Genomic DNA, 20,923 nt, shown 5'->3' with positions numbered 1-20,923 from the left:
TGATAGCGTAATAAATATAAATTTTTGAATTCAAACTCGAATAACAATTAATACCAATCATGACCAATTTTCTTAAACTTAGAATAAGCTGAAGAACTTACCTTTCTTTTGATATTATTTAAGTTTGAATCATGATTAATAATGCAGCCCAATTTAAACCACAGTTTATCAAAAATATATTATGATGTTTTGTATTATTTGTTAACTTTGAAATCATAAACAAACTAATACGTATTCCAGGAGAGCTAGTATTATGTAAGAATTTTGCTTGAACTGGTAGTAAAAACATTAACAATTGCAATGTGTACCAGGATTTTAATTTATTGATGTGACAACCCTATAAAACAAACGGCAGTGCGTGCTTCACGAGTACTTGTTGCTCCCCCAACAATGAAATATCAATTTGACTGCGCTCCGGCCGCGATTTAACCATAATGTTGCCGCGTCACGCAAATGGAAACTGTTACCTGCAACAAACAAACATTGTGTTAGTTATTGATAGATGTGGTGTGATTTTTAGAGTATTACAGATGGATGTTACCAATAACTATGATGATATTACGTTTAAATCTATATATATAAAAATGAATCCCTATTTCCCTTGGTCACGCCATCACGCGTGAATGGCTGGACCGATTTCACTATTTTTTGCTGTGTTTGTTATTATCAGGTGAAGGTTCTTATGAAAGAAAAAAATAAAAAAATTGCGCGGAAATTTTGAAAATTTAAGAAAGCTTGACGGCAATATTACTTTTACAAGTGTCAGTGGTTTGAAATAACTGTCAGCGATCGACAGAATGCGCGCGTGCATACATAGTTAAGACAGGACGACGTCTGTCGGGTCAGCTAGTTGTATATAAACGCTGGAGATTATATAAATTTTTCCAACTTTCCTCCAGAGCTCCTGCAGGAAAGTTGGGAGATATCTGGGGAAGGGAACGGTGGGTGAAGCAAAAGGAACCTTCTTAAGATGGGCGGAGGGGTGAAAACCGGGAAATGTTCGCGAGACTTCATAGGCATCAATGTTTTGTTACAGCTATGAGCTATAATAATAATATCAGCCCTGTATTATATACTTGCCCACTGCTGAGCACGGGCCTCCTCTACTACTGAGAGGGATTAGGCCTTAGTCCACCACGCTGGCCTAGCACGGATTGGTAGACTTCACACACGTTCGAAATTCCTATAGAGAACTTCTCAGATATGCAGGTTTCCTCACGATGTTTTCCTTCACCGTTAAAGCGAACGATAAATTCACAAAGAATACACACATGATTTTTTAGAAAAGTCAGAGGTGTGTGCCCTTGGGATTTGAACCTGCGGACATTCGTCTCGGCAGTCCGTTCCACTCCCAACTAGGCTATCGCCGCAACTATGACTTATGTACACTAAACTGTGTGCCTAAGTCGGATCTATAATCGAACGTGTTACAGATGTCATTGAGACCACAAATTCCAACCCGCACTAGGCCAGCGTGGTGGACTAAGGCCTTATCCCATGCTCTATTGGTTTATCGATTGTCTAACATACAGTGCAGGTTCGATGTACGTCGCATACAATGCGTGGCGTGGGTGGGTACATCTCAATCGCATGTCGTATCGTGTTGTGTGTCTTGTAGTCGTAAACTCACGATCGACCGGCGACTTGCGAATTGTGGATTTATAATATGTTTTAGACGTTAGTGGAGTAATATTAATACTGTGTTATTTTATTAAGAAACGAACGTCGTATGAGTTTGAGACACTAGTAATTTTTTACTATAACTTCTCACGTCTCCGTATTTTTTTAATGACGAGACGAGCTTGTCGTTCGCCTGATGGTAAGCGATACGACAACCCATAAACAGTAGAAATACTATCCAATACCTTGAATTACAAGTATTGTTTGGTATTCCACTGTGACATGGACATAATAAGACTTAACATCCTATGTCTCACCATCCTGAGACATGAGATGGTCTTATATTCAGTAGTTACACTAGCTACAATGCCTATTAACATGCCTAATAGCAAATATATGTAAACTCGTATAGCAGTGTCGTACAAAACAAACACGTTGGACACCATGCCTGTCGTGGGAACAACCACGCCTTAACACATGGGGAGGGATTTAGATAGAATTTGGGGGTGCACGACCCCTTAAAAAGACCTTAATTAGAGATTAATTTCCGTTTTGTCGAACTTTCGTCTATATTACTTATTATGAATTTCATATTATGCCTCGATTTGGCGAGAGGAATTATGAACTGTATACGTTTATAATAAGTATGTAGACTACTGTTGGTTGCGTAGTTGCATTACGTGCGCGGTACGACAGCGCTCTCAGGTCCTGGGTCGAATCCCGGTTCGGGCAATTTATATTTGGAATATTCTACTCAGTATCAGGTCGAAGTCTGGAATTTGTGCCCGATATGTCGATAGGCTCGCCCTCTATCACATCATGGGATGGAACACACTTGGCGAAATGTGGGTGCTCTGGTTGCGCCTCTATATACCCCTTCTTGGATAAATACGTGATGTTGTGTGTGTGGTATAAGTAAGTAAAGAATAATAGCAAAGCAGGAACACCATGCTTTGATAATAGGGTTTAATTTTTGCAACGAATAAATTTGAAGGTTGCGGGACTGGGCTGTGATGTAGTTGTATTACGATACGACTGGAGTCATGATGTCTCTAGTTCGATCTTCAGGTCGGCCAAATTGACATTCAGTCTTTCTACTCAGTATCAGCCCGGAGTGATGTGCCCGATATAGCGATAGGCTCGCCTATCAAATCATGGGATGGAATTCACAGCTGAAAGTGGGTGTACCAGTTGCATCTCTGCTTACCCCTTAAAAATAAAAGGCGTAAATGTGTGTATGATTTATCGCCAATTCAACGAATACAATAATTATTATATATCCTCAAACAAAATACCGTCAGACTTAGAAATTTAATAATTATGTCTTAATGCATTATTAACCTCTAAACTAATTGTTCTCTAGAAAATCTAGAACAAAATTTAAATCTGAATTGATAGTTTATTTAATTTACGTGGGTCTTGACGTTAAATTTTAAAGCCCATAAAGTATGGTACCCAGCGCATTAGCTGAATCCGTTTCTATCCAAGTTTCATTACCATAGTTTTGCAAACGTAAATTTAACTTTACGACGTTTAATGGGTTAATAAAGTAAAGCGCACGTAAACCTATGTACGGTGGATATCTGTTAGTCGCTAATCGTTATATTTATGTCTGTTCTGGAATAGATGGCTGTAGATAGGGAATTAAAATACCAATGTCTTGGCATTTGAAAGGATTTGCCTAGAAAGGCCTGGATAGGATACTTGTTCCCAGATCTTAAACTGCTTTTTAAGATTTTTCATGTTTTAAGGTTACATGTGTATTCATTGGTAATTGGTAACTTCCATGGTGAAGAGAAAGTATTATAAGGAATTACTTGAACTCTTGTTGTGGATTTTATAATTCACTAATAGACTATCATAGTAAATTTATTAAAAGCATACTGAATAATATATAATTACTGCACTAACAATTTGATATCCAAAAGCAATCTTATCCAGATTTTTACGTAGGAAGAAATTTCAACCAACAATAGCGAATTCCAATAATACTGTTCAAACAGATTTTTTTATATGTGTGGTTGTTTATTTTATATTAACAGTTAAATATTTAATATTAACAAATACACTATTGATTAAATAATTATTAATACAGTCTATTGACGATTGTGGCGCCATCTGTTTTCGGCCGAGCTGACATTATAGTGTACTCATTGTTCTGGAGCCATTAGTAATCCAACCGCGTTCGAAGGAACAGTTCTTAAGCGTAATGTTTTTAAAAATGAGAATTAAAAATTTATCAGTGAATTTCGACAGAGTTTTATTTTACAATCATTTAGTTTAATTATTTTATAATAAATACAGACAAAAATATGTTTTTATATTAAAATCTTTATTTATAATCTGTATAAAATACGAATCGTATAAAGAAAACATTGAAATGCCTTGTAATAAAATATTATGCATTTCTCCTTTATATTCCAATATCTCGATATTCACGATCTCCATTTGTATAATATCGATGTAATTGTTGTGAAATGCGAATAACTGAATGAATCTTACTTTCATTGATGGTGATCCAGAAATACACGCCGAGGCGAGACGCGGCTACTGACTGTGCACCTAACAATGTATAGACATGACTTGTAAATATATTATCGTGGTACAATAAAAAAATAATTTACCGAGTTATAATTTATGTTGTTCGAGCACATGATGTTGACAATATCATAACCAAAAAGAATTAGTTATATGGACACTGAGTGATAAACTCCATGGACAATAAAATAAATTAAATAGCATAGAGCAAAGGAACTACAGACAATACTATAAATGTGTTCTAATTTTTTCACAAATAAATACTATATTATAATGTATCGCAGGTTGGATGATCATATAGAGAACAGGAATCTTATGTTACATTAAAATAATAAAAATATAAATTTTATTCAAGAAGAAATATTTGATATAGGAGACATTATTTTGTGTTATTATAACGAACTCTAAATTCAAAAAGTAGATATAAACCTTTTATATATTATGTTTACCTGACTATGCGACGTTAGGGACAAAAAAACTTGGTGCTCGAAAGCTTCGCGACTAGCTTCTCTCGCTTGCTATTGCAAAATGCAGACTATAAATTATACAAGATACGAACCATAAGCAAAGTAATTTAGAAAAATATTTCTCAAACAGGCCAGTAATATTTGAAGTGATAACCAAAAACACTAACCTATAATAACAAACATCACTTAACCCAAAAAAAATTAACGTCACGTCTACGCTTACCTAACTCTATCCTTCGGAGATGAAGCGCGATGATTATCCGGGGGCATTTCCTACCGATGTCTTATTATTCGTGCAACAACAATGCGTACAGACCGACAATGATCATTATTTTATATACGTAATAAAATTAAACAAACATTGGAATGTATTTCCAACGCTGAATCATAATGGCGGTAGAGCTTGGCGTTATGATATACTTACTTATAGAGATTTTAAAGATCTGCAGCGTAAATTAATATCCTTTATTTTATTAGTACTGTGAATAATTTTAATGGTGGTAGCTTTCACATGTGAAACATCATGTGAGAGTCCGCCTGGGTAGGTACCACCGCAATGTCTACTGCCGCTAAGCAACAGAGTGAAATCACTGTTATCTTCCGGTTTGAAGGACATTGTAGTCAGTGTTACTACAGGACATAATGAGACTTAACATCTCATGTCTCAGGATGGCGAGCGCAGTGAAATACCAATGATTTTTTGTAATTTAAGGTGTTGGATGGTGTTTCTGCTGTTTGTGCAGTGGAATACCAAACAATTCTTTGTAATTCAAAGTGTTGGATGGTGTTTCTACTGTTTACAGGCGGTCGTATCGCTTACCATCAGGCAAACGGCAAGCTCGTCTCGTCATCCAAAGCAATGAAAAAAAATTGATAAATAATTATTAGTGTACGATTGTTGAACTTATTTCCCTCTGGTAGGGTCTAGAAGGATTGTCATATTGGGTATAAAACCCTATTCAATTAATGCAAATCAAAAAACTTTTCATTGGTCGAATTTGAATCTTATACCTCGATTTTAAAGACTAATTCGTACGAGCCGATCCAGCATAATTTAAACGACACTTCACAACTGACGGCAGATGCTCATACATTACGTGCTTTCTATTAACGGTCAGATCTCTAGGATAAGGTCAGCTTCATTTTCTTATTATAAACTTGTTCAATACCAATTGGCATTGTGCCATTATGGTTAACTGGTGACATCGGCCTTGACAATAGCATTAAGTGAAAATAACTTCAGATCTAAATTTAGTTCAATAAAAATTTAAAAATCACAATCTAATGAATTAATCAGTTTAATAATTGCTGATGAATATGATTTTATTCTGTAAGTAGAAGATAGTATAATTGCGCTATGTTGGAAATGAAAATAAACCAAATCAAGGAAACACAAATTTTGATGCAGCAGAGAAGTTAATAAAGGTTGAAGAATAAGTGAAATACGAAAGTAAAGAAGCTAATCCATTAGTGGAAGATCCGTCCGACCCCCGAAGCAACCAAATATTAAAAATCCTCATTATCACATACCCCGGTACTGAAATTATATTCACCCACTAGTTGGCTCGAAATCCAACGGTATTGCAAAACGATCAAAAGGATCTTTCATTCAGAGAATTCTCTTTAACAGACAGAGACGTCGATGCAAATAATCAATAAGTTAGAGCGGGATGCGAGATACCCTTAGCTCGAATCTTGGCAATTGTCCACCGGAAGGCGGCTTTTAGTAAAAAGACAACATTGAATGTGATACTGAAATACAAAGCTGCCCCATTCAGCCGCTTGATGAGAAAGGTACGTAATTGACTCGGAAAGGTTAATTCATTACGGCCAATGCAAAACGAGCAATTACACTAGATTTTAATTATATTGAATGAAATGCAACGTTAAGTAATTATAAAGACAATGGAGCATTAAGTTCAACTATGATTATTGATGCTAGCGTTGACTTTGTAATTTGCTTTTTTTTTCTTATGATGTTCATTCTTTATAGCTGAATATTTTTTATGTAATGCATCTATCTTCTGCCTAAGCTTGTATAAACTAACTCCACTGGGGTTAGTCCACTGTTTCTTCGCTATTGTGTTAGAATAATCAGTACCATTTCCAAAGTTAAAAAAAACCCCCATTGGTATGTTTATTTTAGGAGAAGTAAAGTTTCAATGACACTATCTTGAATTAACGAGATGAAATGCCCGTAGTATAACCTCGGAGAGCGACAGAATAGTCGAAAAATAACATTAACTCAAAACGTAAACAAAATTTCACGTCCACATTGTAATGCGCGTTCCTCGTTTTAAGATGCAATCAATCAAGCTTCGTCCGACTTCTCTATGGAATTTTAAATTGGATTCTTGTTAACAATACAAGGATTAGTGCGCTGTGCTTTTGTGTGCCGCTGTACTGTTGCGCCATCCACCACTACCACCATAACAACATTATCGACTACTTTCACATTCATGTCTACTTTTGTTCCTTCACCTTTGTCATTTTCTAACGGTACACCTCAATGTACAGCAAACATTGCACGCAATCGCTTGATTTCCGATCACATAATAAGGAGAAGAGTATTTTACCATGTCGATCGTCGAATCCAACAGTGTTAGGATTATATGTTATTTATGGGGACTTTATGTTGGAACATTTTGTATAGGACCTGTTTTAATAGGGTATAGCATCGTCTCGCTGACAAGCTCACAATGTACGGAATTTTTAGACTTTAATAATGTGTTTAGATTTTAATCGCTATCGTTTGATGAATGGTATTGCTTTTAAATTATATTTTAGTTGGAGGATGGTAGAGTTGCTTTCAAATTTGAAATTATACTTGTTGGAGAATGGTCAAGAATGATACAAAAGACAGTAATAAATAAAAATACGTAGTCTTTAATAGCTTTAATAGGTAATTGTATCTAATGCTTAAATGGAGAACATTTTAACTTTAAGGAAGTAAATCGCGTGCTTGATAGGTGGCCGGTAATATCCATGCTTAGTACTTACATAGCAATGGACTGCACTCGATATAATTCTAAGACAATAGCTATCTCACAATAGTCATTATAGTAGCATCATTGCAATAGTTATCATTACCTAGTAATTACACTAGCATCAGTTTCAGCCTTTCCAATCAGAATTGGCCCTTATTTTTTGTAGTTGTAACACGGTCGTGTTGATTATTACATCAACTATTTCTTTGCTTGTTAATTACCAAAATAACGTAAGACATCCGCATGATTCCCTAATCAGGGCCCAATGCTTTCAAAGTACTGTTTGAGGGTAAATTGGTTACCCAGACGGACTTTGGAATATGGCAAACCATACTACAAATTCTAATATAAAAATGATACTCTCTCCGTTCCCACTGGGAGTATATGTTACAATATTTAACTATATGCTACCCCTTTGAAAAGGAATGGTGTCGTATTTCGAGCATTGTGGTGGTGAATGTCCTTGATAATTTGAGGTTACGTGATGCAATTGAAGTGTTGGTATTAACGCTTGCTACTCATTACCTGTAGCTACCTTCAATTTAATGACAATTGACGTAAGTAAAATCAGTTTGTCAATCTATAGTCATTTATTTATTAAGCGACTTCAAAAAAAGGAGGAGGTTAACAATTCAACGTGAATGTTTTTTGATCTGTATGTTTATATTTGTACGCTGCTGCCGCGGATACACACATGTCTCTATTCTAAAAATGTAACATTCTGCATGTTTGTATATGTATACTCATGTTCTTTTACAAGTAAAAAATTCTCTAATTCTAGTCCTAGCAATATCTGGATTGTAATTATTTGTCCTTATAAGATATGTTGGGTTATTTAACGGGAGAATTGGCATTGAAATTTAACTACTATGCGGATTCTATCTCGGCTTCTATATTAGAATTTTCTCCCGACGTTTCGAAGTCTACAGCCTTGACTTCAAGACACTGTGAGCTCATTCTGCGTAGATCGGACCGTCAACAGCTAAATTATAAAACAAAATTATATAAATGTAGGTAGATATTGTAACTTTTACTTTTCGGATGACTAACACCTCAGGTCCGTGACCATGAAGGCTGCAGTCTTCGAAACATCGGAAGAAAATTACAATATCAAAATCGAGATAAAATGCGCTCAATAGTTTTACTTCAATGATAATTCGCGTAAACATAAATCGCGAAATCATTTAAGATAATTGGGTATGGAAATTAGAGACGATTCCAATAATCTCACAACACAGAAACTTATTACTTAACACTCCTCGAAAATGACGAAAAAGATCTCCACAATCCCACAAAAAACACCAATTGTCAACCATAGATAAATAATTCAACTGACCTATCCAATATCAAATAACAATATCCATAAACAAGCCGAGGGTTTGGCTCTAACTAAAAATTTTACGCAGTAATGAGAGTGTTCCGTAGCATTCATATTTAATTGGCGGCCGGCCGTACAGTAGTTTATAACTCTCCACGGCTGAGGGGTGATTTTACATTTTTTTTTTCAAATGCCCGATGGTTCAAGTAGTATTGTGGAGAGGACAGTGTGAGATGATGTTTGGATTAGTGTGGATGTGAATTTTTTGCTGTATTGTGTATGTGATTAAAGATTAAAGGATGGGAATTTGGCATTGATTTGTAAGCGATTATTTGGTCAATCTAGCTTAATAGAAGGCTGTCGCACTATTTCGATATTAGATCACGTTTATACTAAAAGGAAGTATATAGTTCTATAGAAAAAAAGTACTCACTCCTGTTTTAGGAAGTAATAATACTCGATATAAAAGTAATACGATTCAAGAAATTTATTCAAGAAAAAAACCAGTAAATTAACATCATTCAATGAAAGAAATACAATTAATAAATAATATTTACGTACCTATAATCTCAAACAATATCGATATCCGACATGAAATTAAAAAAAAAACATAAATTACCCTAAAACCGCATCCACACAATCCCAACTGACGCAAGCGCGACGCGGTAGCCGCATCGAAAAAAAAACTACGCGAAATAATATCGAAAAGCCATAAAACGGAGAGCAGCACCGCTATAAAACACAAACAAATACGGTAGATAATCGGAACGAGTGCTGCGTAACTTATTGTGGACTCTTTATGTGCATCGTAATATTTTACTACGAGTTCTTTGGTAAAAGCTTTTGCGGGCCATCCCTATCTGGCTGCTACTTACTGTCGATACCCGATATCGATTCGCGCGAACAACTAAATTGCAATTTTTAATGCATGTGCTTTGTTCATGTTGGGTTTTGGGATGAGACGGATTTAGGAGTGTTTTAATCGTGATTTAAAATTATGTAATGAGGTATCGATATTATATTTTATAATTTTTTGGCTGAATTGTGTGATAACATTAACGCGAAATATACTCTAGCCCCCTTATTTATAGAAGTTTTTTTATCTAAGGACGGATCATTGCTGTAATAACAAGTCTGTTTCTCAGTGCTGACGGCATGGCAGCCTTCGCAGTGCGTAGACATAGGGCCGTTGTGATTTGCTAATATTGAGATACAACTTGAATCAGTTGGCTGTCAGATGAACAAAGCTGAACAAACAGCAAGCCGTCAGATAAACAAAGCTGAGAAACAGAGTTGTTATCACAGGAATGCTTTACTTAGATAAATAACGTCTATGAATAAGGGGGTAGATTTATATTATTAAATTGTAGTATTTAGGATTTCTTCGCAGTTATCCCTGCGTATTTTTGTCAGGGCTAAAATTATAGAGTTAATAAGGCTCTCAAGAACATAACAATAAAAGAAAAATATCGATCCGCCATAATTACACACTTAACAGACAAATTCTATTGAACTATACTCAAAACCGCACATGAAAAGGAACGACACAAAAGTATCACTTAAGCAGAGAAACAATCTATATACAGCGTAATTATTAAGAAAACACACTTAACCCTCCAACAACTATGACCGTACTATCAAGAAGCGAAGGGCCAAAATCGACTTATATACCCGCAAAACAAACTTTGTATATAGGGGGTGTTGTAATTGCAAAGTGAGACAAAGTCGCTTCAAAGGTATTGTGGGTGTTGTATAGACCTCACAGACTCTTAAACATTGGAGCCGATGTCAACCGCACTTTGACATAATTACACGACGCGCCTCTCAATGAGACACCCTGTATTGTGTCTTGGAAAAACAAATTAATGAGACCTTTTTTCTTTTTGTATTCTGAAGAATTGTGACTGTATTTAATTATTTTTTCTGTTCTTGCCAGTTATATGGCTGATTGTATAATTTCGTATTCATATTTCTTTTCGGACTTTTGCTAATTATGGTGGTAAACAATAATTGTCGTATAGTTATTGTATTAATCGTTATATATTGTACATTTAAATATGGAGTAATTATAGTGATACAATAAAGAGAAGTTCTTTCTTGAAGAATATGTTTACATTAAGTAAAGATATTAAATACCTATTATTGCATATTACTGTTCCATAAATCTCAGTAAAATAGCTTTACATACAATACTATAAATAACGACGTCGTATAAAAAGAAAAAGTATCAAATGATCAATACAATTTAATCAACACATTAGATTTTTGTGTTGCATACTATCGAATCGCTTGGTAACACATCACCAGTAGATGGTCTATCTGCAATAGACTGCTTTTGGCGCCCGTGACATAACCAAAAATAAAACCGCCCCACGACCAGCATTGACTTTATTACCAGCATATTATGCTAAGACAGCAAACATAGTTTTTAGTTTTTGATTGTTTTCTTTTTACATGTATGTATGTTTAGCAGTGGACATCCTGCAGCTGATGATGATGATGACATTGTGTTTGTTACAATTAAGGTCAGGGGGTCCTATTCCGTCTATGGGGGCAAATCCGTCTTTTAGCAATTACGGGCGTTCTAATCGAAGGATTGCTTTCATATGGTTTAGGTAAATAGAAGATTTTTCAGCGCTTTTATCTATACGGCTATCAAAGCTGTACTTCGATTAGAGCGCCCGTAATTGTAAAAAGACGGATTTGCCCACGTAGACGGAATAGGGCTCTTTGAACTGATTTTTTTCTAGGCCTTTTCAAACTAGACGTCTTTGAAGCACAGCTAATAAGGTCTATATCTCCTAAAAACAATCTTCTCCATTCATGAAACCACATAACAGGTATACAGGTATCAATATAGTAACCAAGGTCCCGTCACCTCCCTACAGGAGGGTTAACAAAACCAAAGTCAGACTTGTATAAAACTGAATGATTAATGCGTTCCCACATTAGGTCGTATCACCACCCTCGCAGATGGGGTGGGTGGGTAGGTAATGTTGTGGCTTTAGAACGAGCGGTAAAGGGTTTAAATTTTGATGTATGCAATTATAATAAAAGAAATATATCGAATTAACAAATTCAAGCTTGCTTTGTAGTTGAAATAAGGTCAATAGAACCAGGCATGTAAATGTCGCATGACAAAAAAATATTATTAAAAAATAAAGAAGAAATTACTACAGATGGAAATCCAAAGCACCTTTCCAGCTTTGTTAGATTCCATTAAATAAGGAGAAAGCTAATTGTCATTTAGTACAATTCGAGATACTAGTACGCGAATTATCATACATAATTTTCTGAGTAGGAATACATAATAACAATTTACGCGACCCGTGATTCCAAACCAAGATCTCATAAGTGTGTGATCTGTTATGTGTTATTTAGGCTTAAATTATAAAACAGAAGCGACTGAATCGTCGTTTCCATGGCTTCTTCTCTTTAATATGTCAATCGATTTGAGAATGTACACAGAAGACGCTCTTTGTACCCGTCTATTTCAACATTAAGATGAATTAAAACGTAATTACTTAGTACACTTATTACGTCGAATGGCAAAATTCAAACCGTCTTTTCAAAGCAACTTAGCTCTTGGAACTCAAACAATAAGTAAGATCTATACTCTGTTTTAAATAGAATATGTTTTTTTTAAACGTGCACGCTAAGTAACTCAACTTCACCTAATGGTAAGTGGGGTGTGATGTCGACTGACGAGAGATGATTACCACTCAGCTAGCGTCACAATTATGCCGGCCTTTTGGAACACGGATACAGGCTGATCCCGGAACGTAACACACTTACGTGGGGCACTATGGCGGGTTTTAACAGCTTGTGTATGGTGGTCGCTATGTGGGCGTATATAAAATATATCCTACCACCAGCAAAATTAACTTTAAACGTTAAAACAATCCATAATCATCTACAAGTGTACATCAAATAATTTTCAAATATAACATCATTGCAAGCAACTCGACCAGAAAACGAAGTCGGCACACACAAAAATAATATTCCTATAATAGTCTCAAAAATAGCTTCACTAAACGTTCCCACTTCATCACCGGTGTCATAATGGGATTTGTTGGGACACTTATGTATGAATTATGTGGTATATGCGTGACTTTGTATGAATCTTCACGATTATGCAGCATTGTCTTCATAATTTATAAAATATTTATTATAAAAACATTTGTGATATCTACTTTCGTTCTAGAAAATTCTGTTGCGATGAAAATCGATGTTGCCTCGGCATGTACAAACCTTTCTTGTAATCTATTTTTTTCGGTAATCAAAATAACTTATGTAATGCTAATGCGAGATATAGTCTATCATTGTGCCAATTTCATAAATTTCCGTTCAGCGGTTTCTGAATAAACACTTCTAACAAAATTTGCGCTTAGATATTCCCGACTCAAAAATAGTAGGAAACGATTTGTTAGTATCGTGTCCAATTAGGGCAGCGCAGTAATTCTTTGATCAGAAAAAGAGGAAATATGTATAGCATTTTTTAATGTTCATGTTTGGGACATGTATTCTTGAAAAAATATTTAAAACTTTTAATCGATTTCATTTCAGAGAGAAGCGGCCATTTTAATTTTCAAAGTTATAGTGCTGACATATTACTATTCTATCTTAGAATTATGCACAACCAAGATACTGTGTACTGAAAATACTCTCATTACATTTCAAGTGAAGGATATGTACTTCTACATCTACCGGCGGTAAGATGGTCGATTTGATTTGCAGGTAGAAATGTGGATTTATGCATAAGTCTAATTAGGTATTTTAATTAGATACTGGCTTAATGGTATATTATTAACTAGCTTTAGTCTGTGGCTCCGCCCGCATGAAACTGTTTTTCGGGATAAAAAGTAGCTTGTAGCACTCAGACGTAATATAGCTTCCTATTGGTGTTTTTTATCAAAATAGGTTCGTTAGTTCCTGAGATTAGCGTGTTCAAACAAACTGTCCAATTTTATATGATAATACTATAGATGAATACAGATCGAATACACAAAAGCACTCGTGAAAACACAAAGTTAAAAATATATTTCTGTATCATATTTTCTAAATCTATAAATATCAAATGCCCATACAATTCAAATACTTAACCCTGTCCCACATAATGAATTTATATCAAAAGTGTGAAATTACATAATTAACCCTTACATTATTGATGTTGATCGTAATAAATCCGTCGTGCGGGCCGCTCGGGCCGTCTCGGTCGCAGCAACCCCAACTATTACAATAAATATTTGTCCGGCGATTTGAATGGGACGTTTTATGGCGTGGGGTCACGTCGAACTATCGGACCGCACGTGTTGGATCAAATGCGCAAATGTTTGTGGGATTGGCGAATTTTTAGTTGTATTAGATATTTTTGTGCGGCGATTATGTTAATACAATCTTATTATAAGTAAAGTGTAATCCGAATTATTTTAATGTGGGCAATATACGTCGAATGCCTTTATGATTACCCCTTTGATTTTACATTTCAATTATAATACATCCAAAATTGGAAGCCAGTAGAATCTGTTCTACAATTGTTTCATTATAATATGGTAAAAATAAGATTTCATCTTTTCAAGCCAAGTAGGTTAGTACAATTTGTTGATACTTAATAGAAAAAAAAAACGATTTCATCTGTTCAAGCCAGTCTTACTCGTCCAACATTGGATCCAAGATTGGACCCAACAGCACACTATGCGTCACTACGGAGTTCGCAATCAATTGTCCACGGCGAGGACGGCATAAATTTCGCTGCACTAAGCCCGTCTCTAATTAACCCTAAACAGACGTCGCGGCGCACACGCAGGATAAATCTTACCCGTTCACCGGCAGAATGCTTGTTTAATTGAGGACGGGTTTATGTTGGACAAAAACAATAATTGACTTCTTTGTTTATGGTCCGTTGTACCAATTATATCTTTATAAGGGTTGTAAAAAGTTTTGCGTGTTAGGTGTTTGGAAACCTTATTGTCAACTTTTATTCGAAACTCAAGTTTATTTTAAAACGTAACTGCTATTATTGCTGGCAAGTGAATATGCCTTAAATGGTATTGTTGGTCGATGAGATTTGGTAAAATGCAAGTGGAAAAGTTAAAGCTTTATTGAATATAATTTAGTCCTATGTTCGGATAAAGGAGGTCTTGAAATATTAGCTATGGTGAGTTAAATAATATATCAGCCCTGTATTATATACTGTCCCATAGCTAGACACGAGCCTCCTCTACTACTGAGAGGAATTAGGCCTTAGACCATGCTGGCCTAGTACGGATTGGTAGACTTCACACACCCTCCGAATCCTCACGATGGTTTCCTTCACCGTTAAAGCAAGCGACAATTCACAAAGAATACACACATATTTGTAGAAAAGTCAGAGGTGTGCGTCCTTAGGTTTCGAACCTGCGGACATTCGTCTCGGCAGTCTGTTTCACAATCAACTAGGCTTACGCCGCATATGGTGAGTTGCAAGATATATTTTCATTAATAAAAAGTCAATTAAATAAAATGCATATTCTACTTTGCTGGTGGTACGATATATTTTATATCCGCCCAGATAGTGACCACCGTACACAAGGTGTTAAAACCCGCCACGTGTGTCGCGTTCCGGAGTCAGTTTGTGTTTATCCGGTTCTCACAGGCCGGCATAATTGTGTCGACTGCCGTGGGGTAATCATCTCTCGTCAGTCGACATTCTATTGGACCTCACTTCATTTGATGTGCACGTATAAAAATATGTTAAATATTTATTAAAATATAGTTATAAATAAAAAATGGCCATTAACACTATTAACATATGATAGACTAGTAACGAAAATCTATATCCTCAAAATTCTCGTGGGAAAAAAACTATTTTCGTAGTCCGTAATATAACTGTTTGTAGTATCAAATGTGATCGGTAATAAAAACCTTTGGTGTATAAATAGAAATTTAATACCTCTTATCTAAATTAAGTTATAAATTTTTATTGTTACCAATCTTTAGATAAAAGATAATATTCTCACGTAAATTAGTTAAGTCGGTGTCGTGTTGGCGTAATGTGAACTTGATTAGGTTTTGTAATCGCAGGTTCGATTTCTGTGTGGTATCAGCGAGTGTTTGGTTCTGGTTTTGGGACGATCTAGTTTCTTCTCTACACTCAACATCACGAATGTATCTCCAATGGGGTATGCAGAGGCGCAACTAGGGAACCCACTTTTCGCCAAGTATGTTCCGTCCCATGATGTGATGGGGCTAAGCTATCGCCATATCGGGCACAAATTCCAGACTCCGGGCTGATACTGAGCAGAAAAACTCAAATATCACTTTGCCTGACCCGGGATTCGAACCCGGGACATCAGAGTTCTGCGGACCCGCGCATGCATTACAATTACGCCATTGAGGTAGTTTAGTTCATTAGTTCAGTCCTTAGTTCATTCTCTAAAATGCCAGGTAATATACTATACGTTCCAAAGGTGCTCGCTTTTTGATAATTTTAAAAATATTTTTAGATAATTTAAATCAATATATTTTTGTTTTGTGAAAAAGAAATATGTGTTATAAACTAACTTCGAATTGCAAATAAATTAATTTTATAACGGAAAGTATATTTGAATATAGTAACATAAAAAAGTAATAAAATAATTAAGGACAATAATATTTCACACAACAAATTTCCACAATAAAACACAAAAATACTAATTAATTGACTTCCAAGTAAATTAAACATGGTCCAAATTTTGTGATTCCGCAAATGGATATAAAAATGTCTACTTCAATTTATTTTCATAATAAAATATCTTCGAATACAAGTGTTTGGGGAAGCTATGTATTTAAAAGGGATATGTTTGTTTCGCCGAGATTTTTATATATTACTAGCTTTTGCTCGTGGTTTCGCCCGCGTGAAGGAGTTTTCCGGGATATTATTTTTTCCGACTACATACATATCAATGTATGGTTATGTTATGACCACATTACACAAAAGCGTTATAAATTATAGCCTATGTGTTATTCTGATGTATAACCAATATTACTGTAAAGTTTCATCAAATCCGTTCAGTAGTTTTTCGTGAAAGACAAACAAACATACATACATCCATCGTCACAAACTTTCGCACATATAATATTAGTAAGTTGTGTAACAAAGTATCATTAATATAATACGCGATAGGTGCAGTGTGTCCACATACAAAATTCTGGAATTTGCGAAGAATATTGACAATCACTTGAAAATTTTAAAGCAGCGTTCGAAATTGCGTTGTGAACCATCAATCAATTGTTCCCGCGACTAGAAAAGGGTTAAGTGTCGAAAGTAAGAAGAATTCTGTTTAAGTTTAAGCAATTCATGCTTTGTATGAATTTTCTCAAGTATTAGACGGAGTTTCAACAATATTTGCATTATTGCTTTCTAAAGACAGTGTTTTTCGCTGCTCGTTATTTTCTATAGGTATAAAAACAGGTGAAAAAGTGAATATCATCACCTATGAATTTCTGGAATGTCTTGGAATTAATTGTGCAATATGAAAGACGATGAAAAAACGAAACAAAAAAAATTGTTTTCGAAACTCAAATATATCAGTTACATGCATTTATAAATTTGAATTTGTAATTCTTAACCAAAGAGGAGATATTTCATATCAAAGTGGCCAGTACGACGAAACGCCAATTTCATATATAAGGACTTAACGTTAAGATCATCTAGAGATATTTCCATTGCTGTTTCTAAGATCAATTTGATACTTATATTTTAGGTTCCTCTTTAACCTCAATTCACAAACCGTTTTAAACTTTCTCATTTCCAGCTGTGATGATTCAATTTCCTCGTTGATTATGATTTAACTAATTGGTATAATTATACCTGTTTTGATTTATCTACACCACGTGGTATGTTTACTACACTAAATTTAATTCCCTTCAGAACTATATAATACACATAATTAAAACACTTAATTATCACTGTACCCGACCGCGTCATAATTTTTAATAGTCGAGATAGCGATCTGATATTATCGTCAATAAAACTATAATTTTATGTAGGAATAAACTTTTTAATTATTTGTTGTAAATTATTAATTTTAACTGGCCAGCTACTTGAATTTATTTGATACTTTGAATTTTAAAACGTGAATGTCCTAATGTTTGTTCTACATTAGAAGTCTTTCAATGTTGATAGTGGTATTCATTTTTAATGGCTTCAATAGTTGGTAGTTCTTGAAAGTATTTATCCATACTATAATATTGCTGTAGCGGTGGGATATATTTTTATAATCCGCCCGGATAGCGACCCTCTCGTACAAAAGGTGTTTAAACTCGCCATAATGGCTCACGTAAGTGTCGCGTTCCGGGATCAGCCTGTGTATATCCAGTTCTAACAGGCCGGCATAATTGTGTCGACTGCCAAGGGGTAATCATCTCTCGTCAGTCGACACTCTATTAGACCACCCTCCACTTACTACAGGTGCAGTGATCACTTTGGCATCGAATAAAAATAAAAAGGCAGCCTAAAATTTTGAAAAGATATCTAGCCAAGGAATCAAACTCAGCACTTCACACCCCAAACACTATACTGATTCCCATTAGAGTCGCAACTCAATCGAAATATATCGCGTAACAGAGATAAATATTTATTCAAAGTTGTGCAAATCATTGTTATTAATTTAACAAAAGCACTTGTAACTGCACGTAAAACATCCATTTGTGTTGTTAAGTTGAACCGTAAAACCTTGGAGAAAGGGTTATTTGTTATTGATGACTTGAAAGTTACTGAGCATTTGTTATTTAAAGTACAAGAATTAAACAAGGAACTAAGTTAAAACAGGTTGGCTTCTCACTTTGCATATTGGATTGGTAATATGGTTTCTGTTTCAGTTTTAGTATCAGAAGTCATTATAAGATACTTCGCAAATAACAAGGAATTATTTTAAAATTTGGATTCCGGTCTTGTTTTATTTTGCTTTGAATGACGAGACGAGCTTGCCGTTTGCTTGATGGTAAGCGATACGACCGCCCATGAACAGTAGACACCATCCAACACCTTGAATTACCAAATATTGTTTGGTATTCCACTGCGCTCCGCCATTCTGGAGACGATGAGGATGTTAAGTGTCATTATGTCCAGACTCTCACTTATGAGAGACTTACCACCAGTAAAAGGTCTAAGCTTGTTTGCTAAGGTTTTATACATACATACATAACATCACGCATTTTATCCCCCGAAGGGGGTATGCAGAGGCGCAACTAGGGCACCCACTTTTCGCCAAGTATGTTCCGTCCCATGATGTGATAGGGGGCGAGCCTATCGCCATATCGGGCACAAATTCCAGACTCCGGGCTGATACTGAGCAGAAAAACCCAAATAACAACTCTAAAATATACAAATAGCTAGTTTATGATTGTCAGATATTTAACCACACAATAAATTCTAGGTTAATAGCAATGTCGATTAAGTCAGGGGGCCCTATTCCGTCTAGAGGGGAGAATTCATATTTTACAATAACGGGCATTCTTGTTCGAGGGGACAGCTTCGATAACCGTATAGGTACGAGAGTCAAAAATCCCTATTTACCTATATAGCCATCAAAGCTATCCTTCGATTAAAACTTCCATGATTCCAAAAAGGCGAATATATTGCCGTAGACAAAATAGGGCCCTCTAACCTTAATTCAGTAGCATGACTTGATACAACAAAAATCATCTCTAGTTAATAATCACACTATTCAACTAAAACGTGATGTTATCCATAAAAATAAGCAACTATACTTTAGTTATTTCAGACAGAAACAAATTGTATTCGTAGTAACTTAAAAAATAGAAACAATAAACTCAAATAACAATCAAACTCAACCTACACATAAAAATTAGGATTATTTAATAGACACGATTATCTAACATTTGATCACATTCGCGTCCAAGCGTGGAATGTTCAGTAACATTATACACCAAAATGCAACAACGTTCGGAAATCAAATATCTATACGATGTCCAATAATGTTCATCGGATGTCGATTAAAAGTAACGTCTGAACAAGCCCAACTTAGATAACAGTAGCATTCGAAACATAAAAATACGAAAGAATCCACTTAATTTTATAATATCTCCGATTCACTATGGGTGGGCTGATTGTCTATTTCAGTCTATGGGAGACAAAACTAACGTCCTACCATAAATAACTAGTTTTCGGACAATTAATAATAGAGAGCTCTTGATCTATCGTTATAGGTTTTATGGTTATTTGGAGATTTGTTGATGCGTGTTCTTTGTTTTCTACGTTTACACTGTTGTTTTAAGTTAGTTTAATGGGTAATTTGCAGTGTAATATTTAAATTCATCGAGGGTTTATGTTCTTTATATTTCTACATCATTATGTATTGTACTGAATTTGTATGCGAATCTTGATTGACTTATCAAGAGTGTTGTATATTTTATTTATTTTATTTTCATTCCTTTATTACCCATCGGTCAATATAATTTAATTATATTATAGCAATCCATGTATCAGTATGATTTTTCTAACTTAGTCAGACTATTATTTCTGTTGATTTTTCCAAAATTGTAGTAGAATGTGATTACCTTCATCGCCAAAAGCCTCAACTGGACATAGACCTCTTCAAGGACATGCCATTGATCTCCTCCTGACTTCGAAGCTAGGCAGCTGATGAGATGAGCCTTGGAGTACCTTGAAATATAAACAAAAATTAAGCTTCTGCAGAAATATCATCATTATAGTAATTGAAAGATTTATACCAAAAGGATTGTGAAGTAATTTGGAAATTATGGTTTGTTTCTTTCATTTGCAAACATGTTTGAGACTGTCAAGACGAATATTCCGAGGTTCAAATCACAAAGGCACACACTTCTGACTTTTTCTAAGATTACATGTGTATTCTTTGTTAATTAACGGTATAGGAAAACATCGTGAGGAAACCTGCATACTTGAAAAGTTCTCTATAGGAATTTTGGATAAAGTCTATCAATCCGCACAAGGCCAGCGTGGTATACTACTACCTAGAGAAGACCCTCCT

General features: G+C 35.2%; 1 protein-coding gene across 1 annotated transcript in view; it reads right to left on the bottom strand.

The window, feature by feature from the left end:
• Positions 1-20,577, bottom strand: part of LOC115442973 (transcription factor Sox-5) — a 182,585-nt gene extending 162,008 nt beyond the window's left edge. Inside the window, exon 1 of the mRNA XM_030168325.2 lies at positions 20,472-20,577. The gene's annotated coding sequence lies outside the window, so the exon portion shown is untranslated. The remainder of the gene's footprint in view (positions 1-20,471) is intronic.
• Positions 20,578-20,923: the final 346 nt, after the last annotated feature.

The sequence above is a fragment of the Manduca sexta genome, chromosome 7 (genome assembly GCF_014839805.1).
Source record: "Manduca sexta isolate Smith_Timp_Sample1 chromosome 7, JHU_Msex_v1.0, whole genome shotgun sequence".
NCBI classification, from domain to species: Eukaryota; Metazoa; Arthropoda; class Insecta; order Lepidoptera; family Sphingidae; genus Manduca; species Manduca sexta.
This window is presented reverse-complemented; position numbering and strand designations above follow the sequence as displayed.